This window comes from Podarcis melisellensis, assembly GCF_964234715.1.
Source record: "Podarcis melisellensis genome assembly, chromosome: 2".
NCBI lineage: Eukaryota > Metazoa > Chordata > Lepidosauria > Squamata > Lacertidae > Podarcis > Podarcis melisellensis.
This window is the reverse complement of record NC_138529.1, coordinates 124,085,182-124,107,327: the sequence shown is the minus strand read 5'-3', so window position 1 is coordinate 124,107,327 and position 22,146 is coordinate 124,085,182. Positions and strand designations below refer to the sequence as shown.

General features: G+C 49.7%; 2 long non-coding RNA genes across 2 annotated transcripts in view; one reads left to right on the top strand and one right to left on the bottom strand.

Annotated features, from left to right (window-relative positions):
- Window positions 1–22,146, bottom strand: part of LOC309365498 — a 68,762-nt gene that overhangs the window by 4,703 nt on the left and 41,913 nt on the right. The gene's annotated exons all lie outside the window — the stretch shown is intronic.
- On the top strand, window positions 2,915–22,039 carry LOC309365383. The gene is made up of 2 exons (XR_014166083.1): window positions 2,915–5,184; window positions 20,828–22,039. It is a non-coding gene; the product is annotated as an uncharacterized lncRNA (long non-coding RNA).

The window sequence follows — 22,146 nt, the reverse complement described above, 5'->3', positions numbered from 1 at the left end:
ATGGTTTCTCTCCTGTGTGACTCCGTTGATGAATTCTAAGGCTTCCGCTAGTTGTGAAGCTCTTTCCACACTCCATGCATTTAAATGGTTTCTCCCCCGTGTGACTCCGTTGATGAATTCTAAGGTGTCCACTCCGACTGAACCTCTTTCCACACTCCATACATTTAAAAGGTTTCTCCCCTGTGTGACTCCGTTGATGAATTCTAAGGTGTCCACTCTGACTGAAGCTCTTTCCACACTCCATGCATTTAAATGGTTTCTCCCCCGTGTGACTCCGTTGATGAATTCTAAGGTGTCCACTCTCAGTGAAGCGCGCCCTTCCCGCTGCCCCCCGACTTGGCTAGAAGGCTGGCGGGGGGGGGGAAAGCCTGCTCCTCCCCATCGCCAGCCCCGCAAACTCGGGAGACAGCGGGAGAGGTGCAGCGCGCCCTTCCCGCTGCCCCCCAACTTGGCTAGAAGGCTGGCGGGGGGGGAGAAGCCTGCTCCTCCCCGTTGCCAGCCCCACAACCTCGGGAGACAGCGGGAGAGGTGCAGCGCGCCCTTCCTGCTGCCCCCCGACTTGGCTAGAAGGCTGGCGGGGGGGGGAGAAGCCTGCTCCCCCCCCGTTGCCAGCCCTGCAAACTCGGGAGACAGCGGGAGAGGCGCAGCGCGCTCTCCCGCTGTCTCCCGACATGGTTTGGAGGCTGGCGGAGGGCTTCCTCCTCCCCCAGCCCCGCAAGCTCCCAGAGGGATGCCAAAGCTGCGCGCAGCTTCGGCATGGCTCTGGGTCCCGTTCTGGGGGAGGGGGAAGCTCGGGCTTCCCCCGCCCCAGCCCCGCATCTCCAGCCAGGAGACGGTCGCGGGGGGCTGCTTTAGCCCCCCCCTCTCGGCTGGAGAGGTGACGCGCGCCTATGGATGCTCCTGCCATAAGCGCGCGTCACCTCTCCCGCTGGGAGAGGGTCGCAGGGGGCTGCTTTAGCCCCGTGCGCGCTCTCCCGGCTGGAGAGGTGACGCGCGCCTATGGCAGGAGCCTCCATAGGCGCGCGTCACCTCTCCAGCCGGCAGAGCACGCACGGGGCTAAAGCAGCCCCCCGCAACCCTCTCCCGGCTGGAGAGGTGACACGCGCCTATGGCCGCTGCTCCCTGACCTGCTCTTTGGGGCTGGTGGTGGGCTTCCCCCGCCAGCCCCAAAGAGAAGGTCGAAAGGAACTTGAAGCCTGGAGAGCGAGAGGGGTCGGTGCGCACCGACCCCTCTCGCTCTCCAGGCTTCCAAGGTAGCCGCCTGAACGCACCTTAAACGGCACCTTGTTTTAGAGCGGGAAAACAAAAGGGGGAAAATTCTCACACTCTCTGCCCAGCGCCCCTGCTTCGCTGAAGGGGCGCTGGGCAGAGAGCAGAAGAATTTTTTTCCCTTGTTCTCCCCCCTCTAAAACAAGGTGCGTCCTATTGTCCGGTGCATCCTATGGTGCGAAAAATACGGTATATACACAGAATCAACTCCTTAAATTCTAAGTTCCAAGAGGTTCAATGAACAGATGGTTTGCAGTGTAAGAGATCTGCACAAGTAGCTAAGTGTGAAGCAGTAAAAATGAAAGTGCAACCTTGTGAGCAGAATACTCCACACATCTTGGGGTCTTTGTGTAATAATTGTGCAAGTCAGACTTGAGACAAGTTCTGAAGGCTCTTCAGGGCTGGCAACCTCTTCCCAATCCCACTGGGTTCCCACAACCGCACTAACACTTAACTCTACAGAATAGGCACCTGGATGCAGAAGCCAATCCAAAGGGGTGGCTGGTAGTGGAGGAGGTGAAATGCTTAAGTTCTGAGTTTTTCATGTGCGCTAAAACTCAGTCTGCTTGGTTGCTTTTTATTTAAAAAAATGTTTACCAACATGCTATAATATTATTGTTTTAGTTAAATAGATTGCTTAAGTTGTTATTAAGGAAATGATTATTTTTCTCCTTCCAATAAATTACAGCAGAACTGTTGTCCAAATATAGACAGTAAACTTATTAAACCTCAGAATGATTTCATAATTATCTGTCTATGTATTTCTAATAGTGTAACCAAATCAGAAATTTTTGATTTAAATAGAATCATACTGACTACTGATTTATTGTAAATTGTGATTGAAATCAATTTGATTTATATCAAATTCACCCTGATTGCAATCTACCACAATGTCTGAAATAAGGATGGAACTATACAGAGGCGAACAGGACAATGTCCTGGCAGCTGCTACTACTTAGGTGTCTGAAACGGATAAATGAAAATATTCTCAATCATCACACACTCAGTTTCATCAGCAGGGAAGCCAAGATGCATCCTAGCAGGACTTTTGGGTTTGCGCTAGGATATAATTGGTGGTATTCAGGACAATCCAAAGTATGGAGATAAGTCCTAGCGAATACAGATGATCTGGGACAGCCAACACCCTCAGCAGGGAGGTTGGGTGATGGGGGTGGGGGTCAGGGGTGCTGGAAGGGGAGGCGTCTCTGTCGAGGCTCCTCCCCACTTCATTAACCCTTCCCTGGACTCCCTCTCTCCGTTTCCCCAGCCCGGCGCGCCACGACCCCAGGGATTCCTGCCAGGGGGAAGCCGGGAGAATGGGGGGCCTCAGCCCCACCCCCAGCCCTGCTTGGGGTCCTCCTTCCCCTTCCCGCCAAGGTGTCCAGGGGGGCAGGGCAGCTGAGCATCTCTCGGCCCCCCAGGAAAGAGAAAGGGGAGTCTGGCGGTGCTGCTGCCCAGGAGATCTTGCCAGGTGTAGATCCCTGCAGGTGTTGGGTCCCCCCTTCCCCCCTGGGTCGGGGCCTGGATTGGGGCCCCTGTCGACGGGCCCCAGGGAGGGCGCTTTCCTTACAGGGGGTCTCCCCTTATCCCCCCTCCTCCCCTATTCCCCCCTCCTCTCCCTCCCTCTTTACCTCTTGGTCCTCCGCCTCCCTGGCTCCAGATTAGTCCGCTTTCCTTGTCTGCAATAGAAAGGGGGCGGGGCGACGGGGGCGGCTCTTCAGCGACGCCCCTCCTCCTTTTCCGATCTAGAAACTTCCGGCGCATTTCGCAGCGACACTTCCGGTTCCTTTTGGGATTCGCTTGCCCCTAGAGCTACAAATGCAGAGCAGCCCCTCCCTGTGTTGGGATGGGAAGAGGACGGGACGGCGCTGCCTCTGGGGGCTCCATGGGGACCTGGCCCCCCTCCTTCCTCCTCCCCACAGCAGGGGAGGGAAGAGGATGAATGAGAAGTAGGGAAGGGCTGCCCCTCCCCCTGTGGGTCAGGAGAGTGGGGGAGGGGAGGACCCAGGGAAGCGGGGGGGGGGTCCCTCCCCTCCCCCGCCCAGATTTGCCTCGCAAGGTCCTCTGTGAAGCCCAGAGATGGACCCAGCCTCTGGGGCTGGGACAAAATAAAAAAATTCCTTCCAGTAGCACCTTAAAGACCAACTAAGTTAGTTCTAGGTATGAGCTTTCGTGTGCATGCACACTTCTTCACATACCATGCACACGAAAGCTCATACACATGCACACGAAAGCCCCTTCCGCCATGAGAGGCATGCAATGGGGTTGTGAGGGGGGGAGAGAGAGACCCCTTTCTGCTCCCCTCACAGGAGGGTCCCCGTTGTGTCTCTGAGGGACAAGAGAGGAGGCGCCCCTCCCCCCACTGCTTCTTTCCCTCAGCGACTCCGAGGGCAACGACTTTTCCCGCCTTTTCCCAACTTCCCGCCCTTCGAAATCTGAGCCTCGCCTCAGTTTCAGGCGCCAAGGAGGCAGATTCCCCGGGCTCCCTGATTTATTAGTGGATTTCTTCTCATTCGCCCTGATTTCTGCTCATATATCTTGCTTTTGGAGCTTCTCTCTGCTTCTTTAGTAAGAAGGCTGTATAAACCCCCCTCACCACTGCCTGAATCCCATACAGTATGTAAAAGTCTGATTTCTTCCCATTTGCTGTGTATAATTCTTCCTCCAGGACTGTTCTTCCTTCCTGCCAATGTCACTTCCAAACTAATAATTCTTCCCTCACTATCCTTAAATAGCTGCTTGGGATCTAGTTTGGGGCCTGCATAAAGAACCTCCTCTCTTTTCTCGTTTTAGCTGTAGGTACAAGTTCACGGCCAAAAGCCTTATTGATACACAATCTTCCATCCGATGCCTGCTTACTCGGAAGTAAGTCCTACTCTGCTCCAATGTGCGGAGCCAGCAGTTCAGGCACTTCTGCTAGCAGGAGGCCAAAGGAGCCAGAGTGGTTTGCAACCAGGGTGGTTTCCAAATGCTGCCCTTTTTGATACGTTTCCATTTATTCTTTTGCGTGGGGACTGGCCAGATTGAACCCCCCCGCCCCCATTCAAAAGAAAGACTTGCAAAAGATTTCAAAGGCGAAATTTCCAAAAGATGGCACTTTGTCCTGAATTTAAGACAAGTCAGTTGAAAACTCATGGGCTTTTTTGGCGTTTATTTGGGGCCTTGTCTAAAAAATAGCTCTACAGTTTTGGGGGTGTCCTGGTTTTTACTTTTTGCAATGTGGCAACCCTAATTATTCTGGGCTCTGCTTGAACTGAAACTCCCTTTTAGAGCTCAGTCGGTAGAGCATGAGACTCTGAATCTATGGGTTAGGAGTTTGAGCCCCACTTTGGGCAAAATACCTTAATTCCAGGGGGCTGGGCTAGATGACCCTTGTGGTCCCTTCCAACTCTGCAATTCTAGGATTCTACCATGTGTAGAGGAAAGATCGCCCTCTTGTGGGCAGTGGAGGAATGATGTAATGTTGGTTGGTGGGAACTGTTCTTGAGTGTTGCCTTGTCACACACATGCAACACCACAACAGTCCTGTGAAAGGAAGGGGGGAACATTTCTGCAGGCTGATGTCCATCCAGCTGCCCAGGCCCCAGCACCTCCCCCTAAGAGTGAAGGGTCCCAGTCTGGAAATCCCCCCTTCCTGCTGGAGATGAGGCAGTAAGGGATTCCAGACAGACAGAGGCGCCCTTGCTCTGTAATTCCCTTGCCAGCAGGGAGACTTCAAAAGCCCCCCCCCAATGCCTCCCCCTTCCCTCATTCAGTACGGAGACTTTTCATCTTGTGGTTGGGTCATTTTTAATCCAGTTTCTTTCTGTCTCCCTGCAATTTTAATACTGTTGCTGGTTTCCTTGTTTAAATTATTCTGTTTACTAGTGATATTTCACATAGTGTATGTGAATGCAAAGCAATTGTGGCTCTTGGGTAGAAATCTGTGATCCAGACATGACCTAGTCAATCACACCTTGTTTCAACATCCATCTAACACAAGGAAAAGAAAATCCCCCCATCATTTAGCCCGGACACTGAGGTCCACTTCCGAGGGTCTTCTGGGAGTTCCCTCATAATTACAGGGAACCAGGCAGAGGGCCTTCTTGGTAGTGGCGCCCTCCCTGTGGAACACACGCCCCCATAATAATTTATTAATAATAATTATCATCATCATCATCAGATGTCAAAGAGAGAAAGTAACTTTTGGAAGACCTCTGAAGGCCTTCAGGGAAGTTCTTAATGTTTGACATTTTACATGTTCCTTTGTCATAGAACCAAGCTGGCACCATCCATTGGTTCTGGCAGGGTTCTAGTTCATGGTCAACAAGATTAAACAGATGCACATTGGGCTGATGAGGAGGAGGTGAGGGACCAGGAGTGAGACCTTGGGGTCATGCTAGGTAACTCTGGGAAATTGTTGACCCTGTGTGCACTGGCTCGGGAAACTGCAAATCTCACGCTGGGGATGTTTAGGGAACCGATTGAAAATACACCTGCCACTCTCCTAATGGTTGTAGTGCAGATCTTGTTGGCATGCAGAGGGTCGCAAGGCCAGCTGGCTAGTCCCAGGTGGGTCATCTCCTTCCAGCCATCCCGCTGCAAAGACCCATCAGCCTCTGCTCCGATGTAAATCAGCGACCCAAGCTTCGAAGCCAGGGCACACTATATAAGCAGAGCGAAGACGTGAGGCTTGTGGAAGCATACTACAACTACAGATTTATTAATCATAAATCAGGACAAAGAAACATTCCGTCTCTCTCTTTGTATTCTCAGAGAGACAGAGAAAAGCAAAAGCTATACGCACAACAGAAGTTCCCAGCATACTGTGCTGGAATGTAAACAGACACGTACCAATCTCATGGCTGCTCCTTAAGGATGAATGGAAATTATTTATGGAGATCTATGGTGTGAACACATTTGGAGTACTGTGCACAGTTCAGTATGGGACCTTTCAGTTTGGAGAGAAGACGAGGAAGGAAGGACATGTCAGATAGAATGGAGAAAGAGGATAGAGAAAAGCCCCCCCAATAAAAATAGAACTCATGGAATCCAGTGAAGCAGGAATGGTGGAAGATTTAGGAGAGCGAAAAGAAGGGTCTCCCCCCCCTTCTCTGCATCCAGCCAGTCTTTGATGGCAACAGCAACAATAAGATAATTACATCAATAGTATGCATTGTGCTCTGCTGGCAGGAGGACTCCCTCGGATCATGTCCAGTTGCAAAAGTGCAAGGAGGCTTTCCACCCTCAGGGCCCAGAGGGGGGGTCGTGCCTTGGGGCAGCTGGTGGAATTGGAGGAAGCTGACGCTTAGCACTCTGGGTTTGGGACCTGCCTGAACCTCCTTCCACATTATACTCATCCATATTGTTTCTCGCCTGCGTTATTTTGGGGATAGCATTCTACACACACTTGTATCACCATGTGCCCCCTCCCAACATTGCTCTGAGATGCTCTGGTATGGCCCCTTCTTCCCTGTGCCCCCTTCCCTCCTCATGCAAGACGTGCAGCTGGGAACAGAGCCTTTCCTGGTTATGCCAGGGAATGCCATGCATTTAAATGGTTTCTCCCCAGTATGACTCCGAGGATGAATTCTAAGGTTTCCACTCTGACTGAAGCTCTTTCCACATTCCATGCACTTAAATGGTTTCTCCCCTGTGTGACTCCGTTGATGAACACTAAGTGTTCCACTATCAGTGAAGCTCTTTCCACATTCCATGCATTTAAATGGTTTCTGCCCTGTGTGACTCCGTTGATGAATTCTAAGGTTTCCACTAGTAGTGAAGCTCTTTCCACATTCCATGCACATAAATGGTTTCTCACCTGTGTGACTCCATTGATGAATTCTAAGGTTTCCACTCTGACTGAAGCTCTTTCCACACTCCATGCATTTAAATGATTTCTCCCCTGTGTGACTCCGTTGATGAATTCTAAGGTGTCCACTCTGACTGAAGCTCTTTCCACACTCCATGCATTTAAATGGTTTCTCCCCACTATGACTCCGTTGATGAATTCTAAGGTGTCCACTCTGACTGAAGCTCTTTCCACACTCCATGCATTTAAATGGTTTCTCCCCTGTGTGACTCCGTTGATGAATTCTAAGGTTTCCACTCTGACTGAAGCTCTTTCCACATTCCATGCATTTAAATGGTGTCTCCCCTGTGTGACTCCGTTGATGAATTCTAAGGTGTCCACCGTGACTGAAGCTCTTTCCACACTCCATACATTTAAATGATTTCTCCCCTGTGTGACTCCGTTGATGAATTCTAAGGTGTGCACTTCGACTGAAGCTCTTTCCACAGTCCATGCATTTAAATGATTTCTCCCCTGTGTGACTCCGTTGATGAATTCTAAGGTGTCCACTCCCACTGAAGCTCTTTCCACACTCCATGCATTTAAATGGTTTCTCCCCTGTGTGACTCCGTTGATGAATTCTAAGGTATCCATTCGCACTGAAGCTCTTTCCACACTCCATGCATTTAAATGGTTTCTGCCCTGTGTGACTCCGTTGATGAATTCTAAGGTTTCCACTAGTAGTGAAGCTCTTTCCACATTCCATGCATTTAAATGGTTTCTCCCCTGTGTGACTCCGTTGATGAATTCTAAGGGGTCCACTCCCACTGAAGCTCTTTCCACACTCCATGCATTTAAATGGTTTCTCCCCAGTGTGACTCCGTTGATGAATTCTAAGGTCTCCACTCTGACTGAAGCTCTTTCCACAGTCCATGCATTTAAATGGCTTCTCCCCAGTGTGCCTCCGTTGATGAATTCTAAGGGGTCCACTCCCACTGAAGCTCTTTCCACACTCCATGCATTTAAATGGTTTCTCCCCTGTGTGACTCCGTTGATGAATTCTAAGGTCTCCACTCCGACTGAAGCTCTTTCCACACTCCATGCATTTAAATGGTTTCTCCCCCGTGTGACTCCGTTGATGAATTCTAAGGTGTCCACTCCGACTGAACCTCTTTCCACACTCCATACATTTAAAAGGTTTCTCCCCTGTGTGACTCCGTTGATGAATTCTAAGGTGTCCACTCTGACTGAAGCTCTTTCCACACTCCATGCATTTAAATGGTTTCTCCCCCGTGTGACTCCGTTGATGAATTCTAAGGTGTCCACTCTCAGTGAAGCTCTTTCCACACTCCATGCATTTAAATGGTTTCTCCCCAGTGTGACTCGATTGATGAATTCTAAGGTGTCCACTCTGACTGAAGCTCTTTCCACACTCCATGCATTTAAATGGTTTCTCCCCTGTGTGACTCCGTTGATGAATTCTAAGGTGTCCACTCTCAGTGAAGCTCTTTCCACACTCCAAGCATTTAAATGGTTTCTCCCCTGTGTGAGTCCATTGATGTTTTCTAAGTTTTGCACTGCCAGTGAAGCTCTTTCCACACTCCATACTTTCAAATTGTTTATGTTCTCTCTTTTCACACTCCATTTATTTAAATGGTTTCTTCGTTAATTCCATTGGACGTGGCCCACCAGAATTCTGACTGCCTTCTCCATTGTCTTCTTTCGATGGGGTGGGGAGAAAATCCTATTTGTTTTCTAGGAAGAGAACAAAGTACTATTATAATTAACACCTGCTCTTATTTTAACGTCCCTTTGGCCTCAGGAGGTGCATAGTGACCATTTTGGGAAACCCATATATAAGTCTAGTGACAAGGCTTGGTGCTTGTGGTCGGTTGAAGGAGTGCTCAGTTGGAGCATGTTCTTGGGGTTGGACCTCCATCTCTCAGCCTTGCATTATGGAATGGAGAGAGCTGGAGGTGCAGAAGGAAAGCAGCTGGAGCCTGACTGCTGGGAAGGCCAGATTGAGACACCCACACCAATTATGATTTATAATAATTATATGCCGCTGGGTCTCGCACCCGCCTCCTGACACTGGCTTATCTTAGCGGAGATTCCCTGTCCAGGCCTCTCTCACTGTTCTTCCTCCTTTGCCGTGGGTGGCCAAGGGCTTCTGGATATTCTAGCTCTGCTCCAACTGGGAATTACTTAGTAAATTGTTATACCTCTCTTCCTTTGAAGATCACAAGATAAAAATATGTTTGACACTGAAAAAGGTGAGTGTTAAAGGTGAATAACACTGATTGTGGGAAAGAAAAGAAAGAAGATGAAACCCGTGGTGTGTCCACCTGAATGTAATATTATAATAATAATAATAATAATAATAATAATAATAATAATGCGTAAAGAACAAACCAATCTTCAAATCAGTTTCATATTCCCTGGCTGTATTTCTCAGTCACTATTTCTCAGCCACAATTTATTCTAGAATATCAACTGTATCTCTTTGTAATAGGAGGAAGACATCCCTGGGATTTCATCCAGACATTCCTTTAGTGTGGGCAGCAGCAGCAGCAGCGGAGGAAGGAAGGAATTAACTTTGGGGGAAATTATTTCCTTCAGAAGGTCTTCCCCAGCGGCCAGCAGGCTTAATAAGCTGCTCAGTGTGGACACCTTGGCTTTAGCATGTTAGGGTCTGGATACCAATCATAATCCCTAGGAAATTTGTCAAAAACCCTTAAGATCCAGGTTCACCAATTCCCGGTAACACTGAACCCTAGAGGAACCTTCTATGCTGAGTTCAGGCATCTCTGGCTCTCCAGATGTGGTTGGACTCAAAGTACCACCTGCCCAAGTAAGGATGGCCCATGGCCAGGGAGGATGGGAGTATTATCTGGTGGGACAAACTTTCCCCTTCTTCCCCCTCCTCTGAAAATGCGGAATGGGGGAGGCGGGGCACATTGACACACCAACAATATTTCAATATCGAGAAATGGTATTCGTGTTGCGACATCACCAAAATGTGTCTCTACATGTGTGAGTAGAACAGTTGCGACTGTGCTGCCCGCCAGTTTAGCCGTTGGCGTTTGAAAAGAGTAGGTGTGTTTTTAGCACGACCAACTAAAAAATTATGTGAAATGTAAAAGTGTTCCAACACTTTTTTACGTCATTTAGTTCAGATTTAAAAATACCAAAGGTAAGTTATTCCACTTAGTAATCAGGATTACATGTGATTTTCAAATAAGTTCAGTGGTTTTATTAACAATTGCTAGTTGACATTGAAAATGTCTGTTGGGGCACTTTGATACACTAAGACATGGGACGCATTGATATGTATAAAAGTGTCCCACTTAGTGTACAATAATCTCTAAACAAGTGTCATATCTCAGGAAAAAACCAGAATCTTGTATGTTTGTCTTCCCTATTGCAAGTGTTGATTTCAAGGATGTTGTTTTGCGGTTGCCAAAACCAAATTTCCCAAAGGGCACATCTTGAACATCATCTCTTGATACTTTTTCTATTGACTTATGTGGATATAATGTGTAACAGAAGCTAAATGTTAAGTAATTATCTTATTTTTATAAGCATTTTGTTTAAATTACTAATTTTTGACTACCTAATGTGAGTTCCTATACTTTTTAAAGTTTTTCCAAACTTCTGGCCCATGGGCCTTAAGGTGCCTATGCCTAGGATAGAGGGTTAAATCAGGGCTGGCCAAATGGGACTCAGCTCCATCCCCTCCTTGCCCCTCCCTGCATCTGCTGCCTGAGGGGGCTGCCTCAGTTTCCCTAACGATGGAGCAGGCCCTGAGAACAGCCTTCCCGCTGCCTTCCAAAATACAATCATCCCTCGGGTTACAGACGCTTCGAGATGTGTGTTTTCGGTTTTGTGCACCGCGCCAAACGCGGAAGTACTAGAACAGGTTACTTCCAGGTTTCGCGCGTGTGCAGAACCACTAAATCACTCTTTGCACATGTGCAGAAGCACCAAATTGCAACCCACAAATGCACAGACGCGACGCTGCGGGTTGTGAATGTGCCTCCTGCACAGATCACATTTGCAACCTAAGCGTCCACTGCACAGGAAACATGACACAGAAGACCTTGGAGTCTCAGTGTGGAAAACAACAACAACAACAAAAAAAAACACACACCAAGGATTGGTTATACGTCACTTTGGGCTGTCCTGAGCGGTGGCGTAGGGTGTCCCCATTACAACAGCCCTGCAAAATAGACCGGAGTTGCTGCGCGCTTTTGGGACTTGGAAGAGTAACTTACGGCAACCGTAAAGGGCAGTCCAGTGTCGAAATTACGGGGGCCTCTTTTAAATAGGGGTGGTGCTTGAACTTGGGCTTTGCTAATGTTACGGAATTGGCGGGGGGGCACTTGTGGGAGAGCAGGTTTCTTTGGCCGTCTCCCCCTTCCTTGCTTGCCCCTTCTGCGTTCCCATGGCAAGTCCAGCCGAATTCGACTATGGCGTGTGGTGCATATCTCCGCCTTCAGACGGAGGGAGCCAGGCAGCTTTCTGGGTCATGTGCCCAACTTTTCATGAGCTGATATTAAATCCCAAAAGAACTACAGCTGCTTGTTACAAAGGGTGGGGGCCAATTCCGGTAGGTTAATGATATTAACTCTTTCCGTGCTCATTTCTGATGCTCAGAAGCAGGTGCACCCTTTCCTAGACCTTCCTGATGACATTCTCAGTCTGACACACAGTATTTACACAGAAACAAGGATCAAACATGAAAAACCCTTTACATAACTCCCTTTCTAAAATTCAAGGAGACCATCTTATAACATATCCCCGCTATAACACACAAGTTCTAATTAAATCCTAATATTTACTATACCTAAACATTGAGCACCACAGACTAATAATAATAATAATAATAATAATATGATGTATTATTTATACCCTGCCCATCTGGCTGAGTTTCCCCAGCCACTGTGGGCGGCTCCCAATCGAATATTAAAAACAATAGAGCATTAAATATTAACAACTTCCCTAAACAGGGCTGCCTTCAGATGTCTTTTAAAAATAAGATAGCTGCTTAATTCCTTGACATCTGATGGGAGGGCATTCCACAGGGCAAGTGCCACTACCCAGAAGGCCCTCTGTCTGGTCCCCTGTAACCTCACTTCTCGCAGGGAGGGAACCGCCAAAAGGCCCTTGGAGCTGGACCTCAGTGTCCGGGCAGAACGATGGAGGTGGAGACGCTCCTTCAGGTATACAGGACTGAGGCCGTGTAGGGCTTGAAAGGTCAGCACCAACACTTTGAATTGTGCCCAGAAACGTACTCAAATATTCCTCTGCAGTAAAGGAGGCAAATGGAAGCCTTCCCATTGTCTTTGTGTTTACGAATACTGCCCTAAGGAGGGATGAAGAGGGTGGGCCTGTGACCTGGATTCAGGAACTAAAGTATTTACCATCACAAAAGAATGGCCAGGCTGCCCAGGTAATGCAGTTAGTGACCATTAACAGGTATCCTTGGGGACAGGATTTCTGCTGTAGACCGCCTCCTGTGATGTATTCCTGCTGGAGACAGTCTCCTTCTGTATGATATTTGGGGGGGGTCTTGGGTGGGCAATTTCAAAAGACTATATAATGTTAGAGTTCAGAACTTAACTGGTTAAGTGTTCTGAGAAGTGCGTCACTTTCTGACGAAAAAGATTCGAAGCTGGGAGGAGCTTGTTCTCTGTTTTCCTGTTGTTCTTTTTTGTCTTTGATGGAGACGGACGCATGTAATGGCTGAAAGAAGCCCTGGACTATTTTTCTGAGAAATGTACCAATAAAGAGCTGTTAATAGACAAACCGGGACTCTGTATGCTTGTCTAAAGCTAGCGACAGCTTCCCCGCTGTGTTTACTCTGCAAAGCGTACTGAAGAGACAGCAGAATTTGCTGCGAAGAAGCGTGCCGGACCGCTGTAAATGGCTAATTGTGGATCGTAAAGCAATTAAGCCTAATCATTAGGTCACGACCTAATCAATAACTTTCACAGGTTATGGGTGACGTAATTACCGCTCGTAAAGCTGTCGCTGGAGCTGCCGGAATGCTTTGAAGTCTGCGTTCTGAGGCAGAGAAGCCGGCTGGAAAGCAGAGCTGCTGGAAGAGAGAGCTAAGAGCAGCTGGAAATCGTTTCTCCACGGAAGGGAGAGCCGGAGGAGCTGGTCTGAGTGAGTACAGCTTTGGGGCCCCTTGGGAGAACGGGAGAAGATGGCGGACAGCCAGGTCCGTGAGGACGCTCCGGTGGAAAAGCTCACTTTAAAAAGTTGGGCAACCTGGAGCAGGAGAGTGCGTGGTTGGTTCTTGGTTACTGGGCTTTGGGATGTAAGCCAGAAAGAGCCACTACCCCTGACTGACGTTGCAGGCTGTGAGGTTGCGTTGCCTGAAGATAGCCAGCAGAGAATGCAGAGAGAGCTTGATATGCTGAGAGCATGCGTAAGCGCATCGCTGAGACCTCACTTGGAGGGCGTAAAGTCAGCAAGGGCTGCCTGGGAGTTGCTGAGAAGTTTGTGTGAAGCTTCAGCAGGAGGCCAGGGCCCTGGAGGAGTAGCCCCGGTTCCTGATGAATCAGCCTCAAGGAGCGCTGTTGAGCAGATCGGAGGGGCGAAGAGTTCAAAAGGCAAGTTTAAAAAACTTTCCACTGGGAGTGCTGGAGCGGAGAGGAGCTTCAGGGGGGGCGAGGCTGGCAGGAGGAGCTGTTCCGGAAGACGGAAGGCCAGGCCGGCAGGCAGGAGCCCCGGGCAGTGTTTTTCCACTGGAGTTCAACATCTGCGTGGCAGTTGTCCCCACCGGAGCACACAGGCACGGCAGGATGTTGCCAAGGTCAACTCCCATGGGAACCAGGCGGGTTTCCATGGCAACCAGCCTGGCAAGGCAGGCAGGGGTGGATCTGAACAAAGCGGACGTGGTAAACAACATGAAGAGCCTTATCAGCTAACTGCCAGCATGGCTTTGTTTGAAGACAGCTGTGTGAGAAGCTCTCAGCTTTGTTTTGTAATTGACTCAGCAGCTAACTGCAACATGGTTCCAGAGACCCCTGCAGTCGAGATGTGGAATTGCAAGGCGATTCCAGCAGGAAAGACTATTCAGCTCGCAAATGGACAAAGGGCAAATGTTACTAATGCCTATATTTCTGTTTTTCAGGAACTGTTGGAGTTTTGCGTCGTCCCAGGGGGGCATCACTGTTTGTTATCTGTGCCTTATTTGTTAAAAAAGAGGTTTCAGGTTTGTTTCAAGAATGATATCTGCACAAACTCCAGAGAAGGGAGACGGCTTGTCGAAGTGAAAAACGGACAGAATGATCTTTTCATTCTTAAAATGTCTCTGGGGGGTGAGGGGAAGGTTGAGAAAGCACAAGCCCTGCGTGCTACAGTTCCCACTCATGTTTCATGTGCTTGTGTGTGGCACCAAAGGACAATTCATGGTTCTCTAGAGTAGTGTTTCCCAACCTTGTGCCTCCAGATGTTTTTGGCCTACAACTCCCATCATCCCTAGCTAGCAAGACCAGTGGTCAGGGATGATGGGAATTGTAGTTCAAAAACAGCTGGAGGCACAAGGTTGGGAAACACTGCTCTAGAGAACCTGCAGACGTTACCTGAAGTGGCCAAGGGATGTAGGATTAAAGATTGTGGAAGTGCCATTAATTGTGACACTTGCAGACAGGTAAAGGTGAAAGGGTGCAGTTACCCAGAGGTGGAGAGGGTAACCACAAAACCTTTTGAACTGGTACACATAGATCTGTTCGGTCCCATGAAGGAACCAAGTCTGGGAGGGGCCAGGTATCTGCTGACATTGAGGGATAATTTTACGCAGAACACCTGGACTCTCAGTCTCAAGTCCAAGGAAGATGCAGCACAGCTGATCAAAAGCTGGATTGAGGAGGTGGAAATAAGGTTCTCCACCAGGGTACAAGCGGTCACCAGTGACAGAAATGCTAAGTACACTGGGTCTGTTTTGCAGAAGTTCTTTCACAAGAAAGGGATACGTCACACAGTTACATCTCCCAAGCAGAGGGGGGTGGCAGAGCTGAGGAGTGAAGCTCTGGTCAAGGCTGCACAGGTGATGCTTACAGATTCTGGGTTACCTCCAAGGTTTTGGCTGGAGGCGACCAGATGTGTGTGCTTCACCTGGAATCGTGTCTACAATTCACTGATAGGTGACACACCGTTTTCTTTGTTGCATGGCAGGAAACCCCAGATTCATTTTCTGCGTACGTTTGGTTCATCTGCAGTTTTGCCGGTGCCTAAGGCTTTGCAAGGGCCAGATGGAGCCAAGTTCCAGAAAATGATCTTCTGTGGGTATGAGCCAGCAGCTAGTGCATGGTGGTTTGCTTACCCGTCAGGTGATCAGAGTAAAGTGCTGATCAGTAAACACGCTGAGTTCTGTGAGCAGGATGAAAGGTCAAAGACCCCTACCAAGCGTGATGTTCTTTCAGAATGTCTCTCTGATCCAGAGCAGGACAGTTCTGATGAGGAAGAAGGAGAGGCTGAGTCTGCACATGACAGTCAGCTCACTGACCAAAGTCAGGAGCTGGATGGGGCATCTCCACAAGTTCTAAAAAGAGAGCCCAAGAGTGAGCCTAGTTCTCCTGTAAGTGTAATGGAAAGGATTCGAAGACGCTTTAAGTCAGAGGGGGAATCCCGTGATGCAGAGGACACACCTGCTGGTGACGGTGAGCCAGAGGAAACACCCGAGTTTGTGCCCAGGCGGCCCAGTCGCACAACGAATGGTATTCCACCTGAGAGGTATCAGGCCACAGGTGCGTGGGTAAGTTTCGCACAGTGCAAATCTGAGAGTTGTGAGGTTGTTCCACAGATGCCTGACAGGAACGCCAAGGGAGGGCGCAAGGCATTGGGGAAGGGAGTGATCTCACAGGGTGTTGCTGAAGATGTTTCACAGATCTTGTCAGAAAGCAACGCAAGAGGGGGTGTTAGAGTTCAGAACTTAACTGGTTAAGTGTTCTGAGAAGTGCGTCACTTTCTGACGAAAAAGATTCGAAGCTGGGAGGAGCTTGTTCTCTGTTTTCCTGTTGTTCTTTTTTGTCTTTGAAGGAGACGGACGCATGTAATGGCTGAAAGAAGCCCTGGACTATTTTTCTGAGAAATGTACCAATAAAGAGCTGTTAATAGACAAACCGGGACTCTGTATGTTTGTCTAAAGCTAGCGACAGCTTCCCCGCTGTGTTTACTCTGCAAAGCGTACTGAAGAGACAGCAGAATTTGCTGCGCAGAAGAAGCGTGCCGGACCGCTGTAAATGGCTAATTGTGGATCGTAGAGCAATTAAGCCTAATCATTAGGTCACGACCTAATCAATAACTTTCACATATAAGGCCTTGCACACCTCCCTCCTGGTTGTGGTGAGGGGGGGGACACTGTTGCAATAAAGATCAGGCTACTAGCCGCTTTGCTTCTCCATATACACTGGTTGGCCTCTGTTATTTTCTCCTCCTACTGTATTTTTCGCTGCATAAGGCGCACCTGATCATAAGGGGCACCTAGTTTCTAGAGGGGGAATTCAAGAAGAAAAATATTATTTAAAGGGAGCGCTGAGCAGAGCTCCCCGGTGCCCTGCGGAGGCTTTGCGCCACTAAGGCAGAAGCTAAAACAGCTAGAGGGAGCACTGCGCAGCGCTCTCTCTAGCTGTTCTGGCTTCTGGGGTAGCCTGCGAAGCCTCCGCAGGGCAGCATCGAGCCTTCATCCCGGGCTTCCCCCGCCAGCCCTGACAAGCTCTGGGAGTATTCCCCACCTCCTGCAAAAGCCCACAGGAGCTGTGCACCCTTTAAGGAGCGTGCAACTCCTGCGAGTCCCTTCTCCATCCTCAGGGGAAAGCCCCCAAGAGCGGCATGCTCTTCAAAGAGCGCGCGGCTTCTGCGGGCTTTTGCGGGATGATTCTGTAAGATCATTTCGGGAAGTTTTCTAATGAGAAGATATTGTCACAGATGCTTGTTTTTGCCATTCTCAAAAGTGTGAATTTCTGTATCTGCAGAGATAACATGCCTTTTCTTCACATGAAAAATGTTATAAAATAAATATACAGAGTTGAGGGAAAACCTTAATCCCATTGTTCCTTTGCAGATTTATATACACAGAATCAACCCCTTAAATTCTAAGTTACAAGAGGTTCAATGAACAGATGGTTTGCAGTGGAAGAGATTTGCACAAGTAGCTAAGTGTGAAGCAGTAAAAATGAAAGTGCAACCTTGTGAGCAGAATACTCCACACATCTTGGGGTCTTTGTGTAATAATTGTGCAAGTCAGACTTGAGGCAAGCGCTGAAGGCTCTTCAGGGCTAGCAACCTCTTCCCAATCCCACTGGGTTCCAACAACCCCACTAACACTTAACTGTACAGAATAGGCACCTGGATGCAGAAGCCAATCCAAAGGGGTGGCTGGTAGTGGAGGTGGTGAAATCCACAAGTTCTGAGTTTTTCATGTGTGCTAAAACTCAGTCTGCTTGGTTGTTTTGTATAAAAAAAATATGATTACCAACATGCTATAATATTATTGTTTTAGTTAAATAGTTTAAGTTGTTATTAAGGAAATGTTGATTTTTCTCCTTCCAATAAATTACAGCAGAACTGTTGTCCAAATATAGACAGTTAACTTATTAAACCTCAGAATGATTTCATAATTATCTGTCTATGTATTTCTAATAGTGTAACCAAATCAGATTTTTTTGATTTAAATAGAATTATACTGACTAGTGATTTGCCGTAAATTGTGATTGAAATCAATTTGATTTATATCAAATCCACCCTGATTGCAATCTACCACAATGTCTGAAATAAAGCTGGAACTATACAGAGGCGAACAGGACAATGTCCTGGCAGCTGCTGCTACTTAGGGGTCTGAAACGGAGAAATGAAAATATTATCAATCCTCACACACTCAGTTTCATCAGCAGGGAAGCCAAGATGCATCCCAGCAGGACTTTTGGGTTTGGGCTAGGCTACCAAATGGTGGTATTCAGGACAATCCAAAGTATGGAGATACGTCGTAGTGAATACAGATGATCTGGGACAGCCAACACCCTCAGCAGGGAGGTTGGGTGATGGGGGTGGGGGTCAGGGGTGCTGGAAGGGGAGGGGTCTCTGTCGAGGCTCCTCCCCTTCCTTTAACCCTTCCATGGACTCCCTCTCTCCGTTTCCCCAGCCAAAAGGGACCCAGCCAGGCGCCCCACAACCCCATGGATTCCCGGGGACAAAGTGGTAAAATCAGCAATGGTACACTGGGTCAGAAATATAGGTCATGATTAGAGCTGGGCGATATATTGGTATATTGCCCAAGACTGGCTTGAAGTTTACATCGTGATAACTTTTTCCTAATACTGAGCTGGCAATATATTACGAATCACAATGTGTGCAAGGGCTAGGCAACACCTGCTTTTCAACACTGCGATAACTTACCAGCTAAACGCTGCAATGTTAGTAGCAACTAAACCTCACAATATCACCTGCTAAACGTTGCCATGTTATCAGCAGCTAAACATTTAAATGGGCCACAAAGTCTGAAATAGGGGTGGAACTGTACAGAGGAGAGCAGCACAATGTCCTTGCAATTGCTACTACTTAGGGGTCTAAGCGGTGACAGCAGTCACAAAATTAAAAGACGCCTGCTCTTTGGGAGAAAGGCGATGGCAAACCTAGTAAAAGGTAAAGGTACCCCTGCCCGTACGGGCCAGTCTTGACAGACTCTGGGGTTGTGCGCCCATCTCACTTAAGAGGCCAGGGGCCACCGCTGTCCGGAGACACTTCCGGGTCACGTGGCCAGCGTGACATCGCTGCTCTGGCGAGCCAGAGCCGCACACGGAAACGCCGTTTACCTTCCCGCTGGTAAGCGGTCCCTATTTATCTACTTGCACCCGGAGGTGCTTTCAAACTGCTAGGTTGGCAGGCGCTGGGACCGAGCAGCGGGAGCGCACCCCGCCGCAGGGATTCGAACCGCCGACCTTTCGATCGGCAAGTCCTAGGCGCTGAGGCTTTAACCCACAGCGCCACCTGCCACCGGCAAACCTAGACAGCATCTTAAAAAGCAGAGACATCACCTTGCCAACAAAGGTCCGTATAGTTAAAGCCATGGTTTTCCCAGTAGTGATGTATGGAAGTGAGAGCTGGACCATCAAGAAGGCTGATCTCCGAAGAATTGATGCTTTTGAATTAAGGTGCTGGAGGAGACTCTTGAAAGTCCCATGGACTGCAAGAAGAACAAACCTCTCCGTTCTGAAGGAAATCAGCCCTGAGTGCTCCCTGGAAGGACAGATCCTGAAGCTGAGGCTCCAATACTTTGGCCACCTCATGAGAAGAGAAGACTCCCTGGAAAAGACCCTGATATTGGGAAAGATGGATGGCACAAGGAGAAGGGGACAACAGAGGACGAGATGGTTGGACAGTGTTCTCGAAGCCTCCAGCGTGAGTTTGACCAAACTGCGGTAGGCAGTGGAAGACAGGAGAGCCTGGCGTGCTCTGGTCCAGGGACGAAGAGTCGGACAGGACTAAACGACTAAACAACAAAGGGGTCTAAAATGGATAAATGACAATATTATCAATCATCATCTCAGCGGGACTTTTGGGTTTGGGCTTGGCTAGCAAATGGTGGTATTCAGGACAATCCAAAGTATGGAGATGAGTCCTAGTGAATACAGATAACCTGGTAGTGTCATCAGGGAAGGGGGGGAGAAGGGGGGTCAGGGGTGCTGGAAGGGGAGGGGTCTCTGTCGAGGCTCCTCCCCCTTCCATTAACCCTTCCCTGGACTCCCTCTTTCCGCTTCCCCAGCCAGGCGCCCCACGACCCCAGGGATTCCTGCCAGGGGGAAGCCGGGAGAATGGGGGGCCTCAGCCCCACCCCCAGCCCTGCTTGGGGTCCTCCTTCCCCTTCCCGCCCAGGCGTCGGGGGGGGGGGCAGAGCAGCTGAGCATCTCTCGGCCCCCCAGGAAAGAGAAAGGGGAGTCTGGCGGTGCTGCTGCTGCCCAGGAGATCTTGCCAGGTGTAGATCCCTGCAGGTGTTGGGTCCCCCCTTCCCCCCTGGGTCGGGGCCCCTGTCGACGGGCCCCAGGGAGGGCGCTTTCCTTACGGGGGGGCTCTCCCCTTATTCCCCCCTCCCCCTCTATTTCCCCCCCTCCTCTCCCTCCCTCTTTACCTCTTGGTCCTCCGCCTCCCTGGCTCCGGATTAGTCCGCTTTCCTTGTCTGCAATAGAAAGGGGGCGGCGGCGACGGGGGGGGCTCTTCAGTGACGCCCCTCCTCCTTTCCCTGTCTGGAAACTTCCGGCGCATTTCTCGGCGACACTTCCGGCTCCTTTTGAGACGCGCGCATCCCTAGAGCTACATCGGCAGAGCAGCCCCTCCCTGTGTCCGGAGGGGAAGGAGACGGGACGGCGCTGCCTCTGGCCTCCTGCTCTGGGGGCTCCATGGGGACCCGGCCCCCGCCCCCCACCTGCCTCTCCTCCTCACGGGGAGTCTCACGGGGGGCGGCAGGGAGGGGGAGGCTCTCCTTCTGCATGCCAAGCACTCAACCGGGGTCCTTCTGCATGCAGAGCAACTGCTGCATTGCTGAGCTAAGCCCCCTAACAGCCAAGCCCCGCTTCAAACACCAGCCCCCCTCCCCCCCCATTAAAAAACCACCCCCTGGATTCAGAGGCAGTGAGGGATTCCAGACAGACAGAGGGGCCCTTGCTCTGGGATTCCCTTGCCAGCAGGGAGACTTCAAAAGCCCCCCCCCCCATGCCTCCCCCTTCCCTCATTTATCCAGTTTTTCTCTCTCTCCCTGCAATTTTAAGTAATTGTGGGTCTTAGGATCCCTGCAGGGTATTAAGTGTTGTTCTTCCCTCCCTATTGCAGGTGGAAAGAGGAATGTGGGGCCTGCTTATAATATCTTAGGGTGGCAGGATCAAGATTTGGGACTGGGACTTTCAGATTCAGAGCCACTTTTCGCATGAGATTTCTTCCAACTATTGGAGGAAAGTATGTCTGAGGTTTATGACAGAAATATAATTATTACGGGTGAATTTAATGGAGTAGTATCACTGGACTATGACAGAGCACTGAGGGAAAGTATCTCAGAAGAAGGCAAAATACCAAATACTTTTTTGATATGGTTACAACAATGGATCTACTAGATCAGGGGTCAGTCAGCAGACTTTTTCAGCAGGGGGCCAGTCCACTGTCCCTCAGACCTTGTTGGGGGCCAGACTATATTTTGGGGGGAAATGAGCGATTTTGGCCCACCCACAAAGAGGCCTGAAGATGTTTGGCTTTACCTGTCCCAGTTGTCGTCCCAATAGCCCCAGTTGGGCTTCTCCAGCCAGGTGCCAGGGCAGGTTGGAGGCTGCGCTGGCTGGTGAAGAGAGAAGCAGAAGCCCCGGCGGAGCCACGGACGGAGGCAGGGGAACGGGGGCGTTGCCAGAGCATTTACCCACCAACTGCTGCTGCTTCCCAACCCGCAAGCGGCAGCTGCGGCTGCTGCAACAAACCCCCTGAACGCCATGGGAGGAATGAAGGAGGGAGGGGGTGACGAAGAAAGCGCGTGAGGAAGCGGCACGGAGAAGGGGCGCAGAAAGGGAAGGAAGGGCGGACTGAGGGAGAGAGAGGAGGAGCAGGAGGAAAACTCAGCCGCAGCCGGCAGCCAGCGTCACACCCCCTTCCCAGCGCCACCCTTCTGAGGCAGGCAGGCGGGTGAGCCGACTCCCCCCATTGATGGCACCCGGTGTGGGACAAGATTGCTCGTCCCTGAGGAGAAAAGCACCGCCGGATGAGGGAGAGGGAAAGAACGTGCGTGCTGGCAATCCATGCGGTGATTCCTGGACCGTCCGCAGGCCGGATCTAGAAGGCAATTGCGCCTGATCCGGCCCACAGGCCTTAGTTTGCCAACCCAGATGCTTGGAGATTCAGACCCCCATTAGAACAAGAGTAAACATGTTCTTCTGATTCAAAGGATTCTGCGGGAAGAAGAAACATGATCTGGATCTTGAAGGAACTGCCTACAGGATTAAAGACTGTAGAGATCCAGCCAAGAACTATATCAGATCAAAACTCAACATGGATGATAATGAGGGGTGAAAAGAGTTCATGGTATAGATGGAGACTAAATAAGGGTTTATTTGAAAAACACTGAA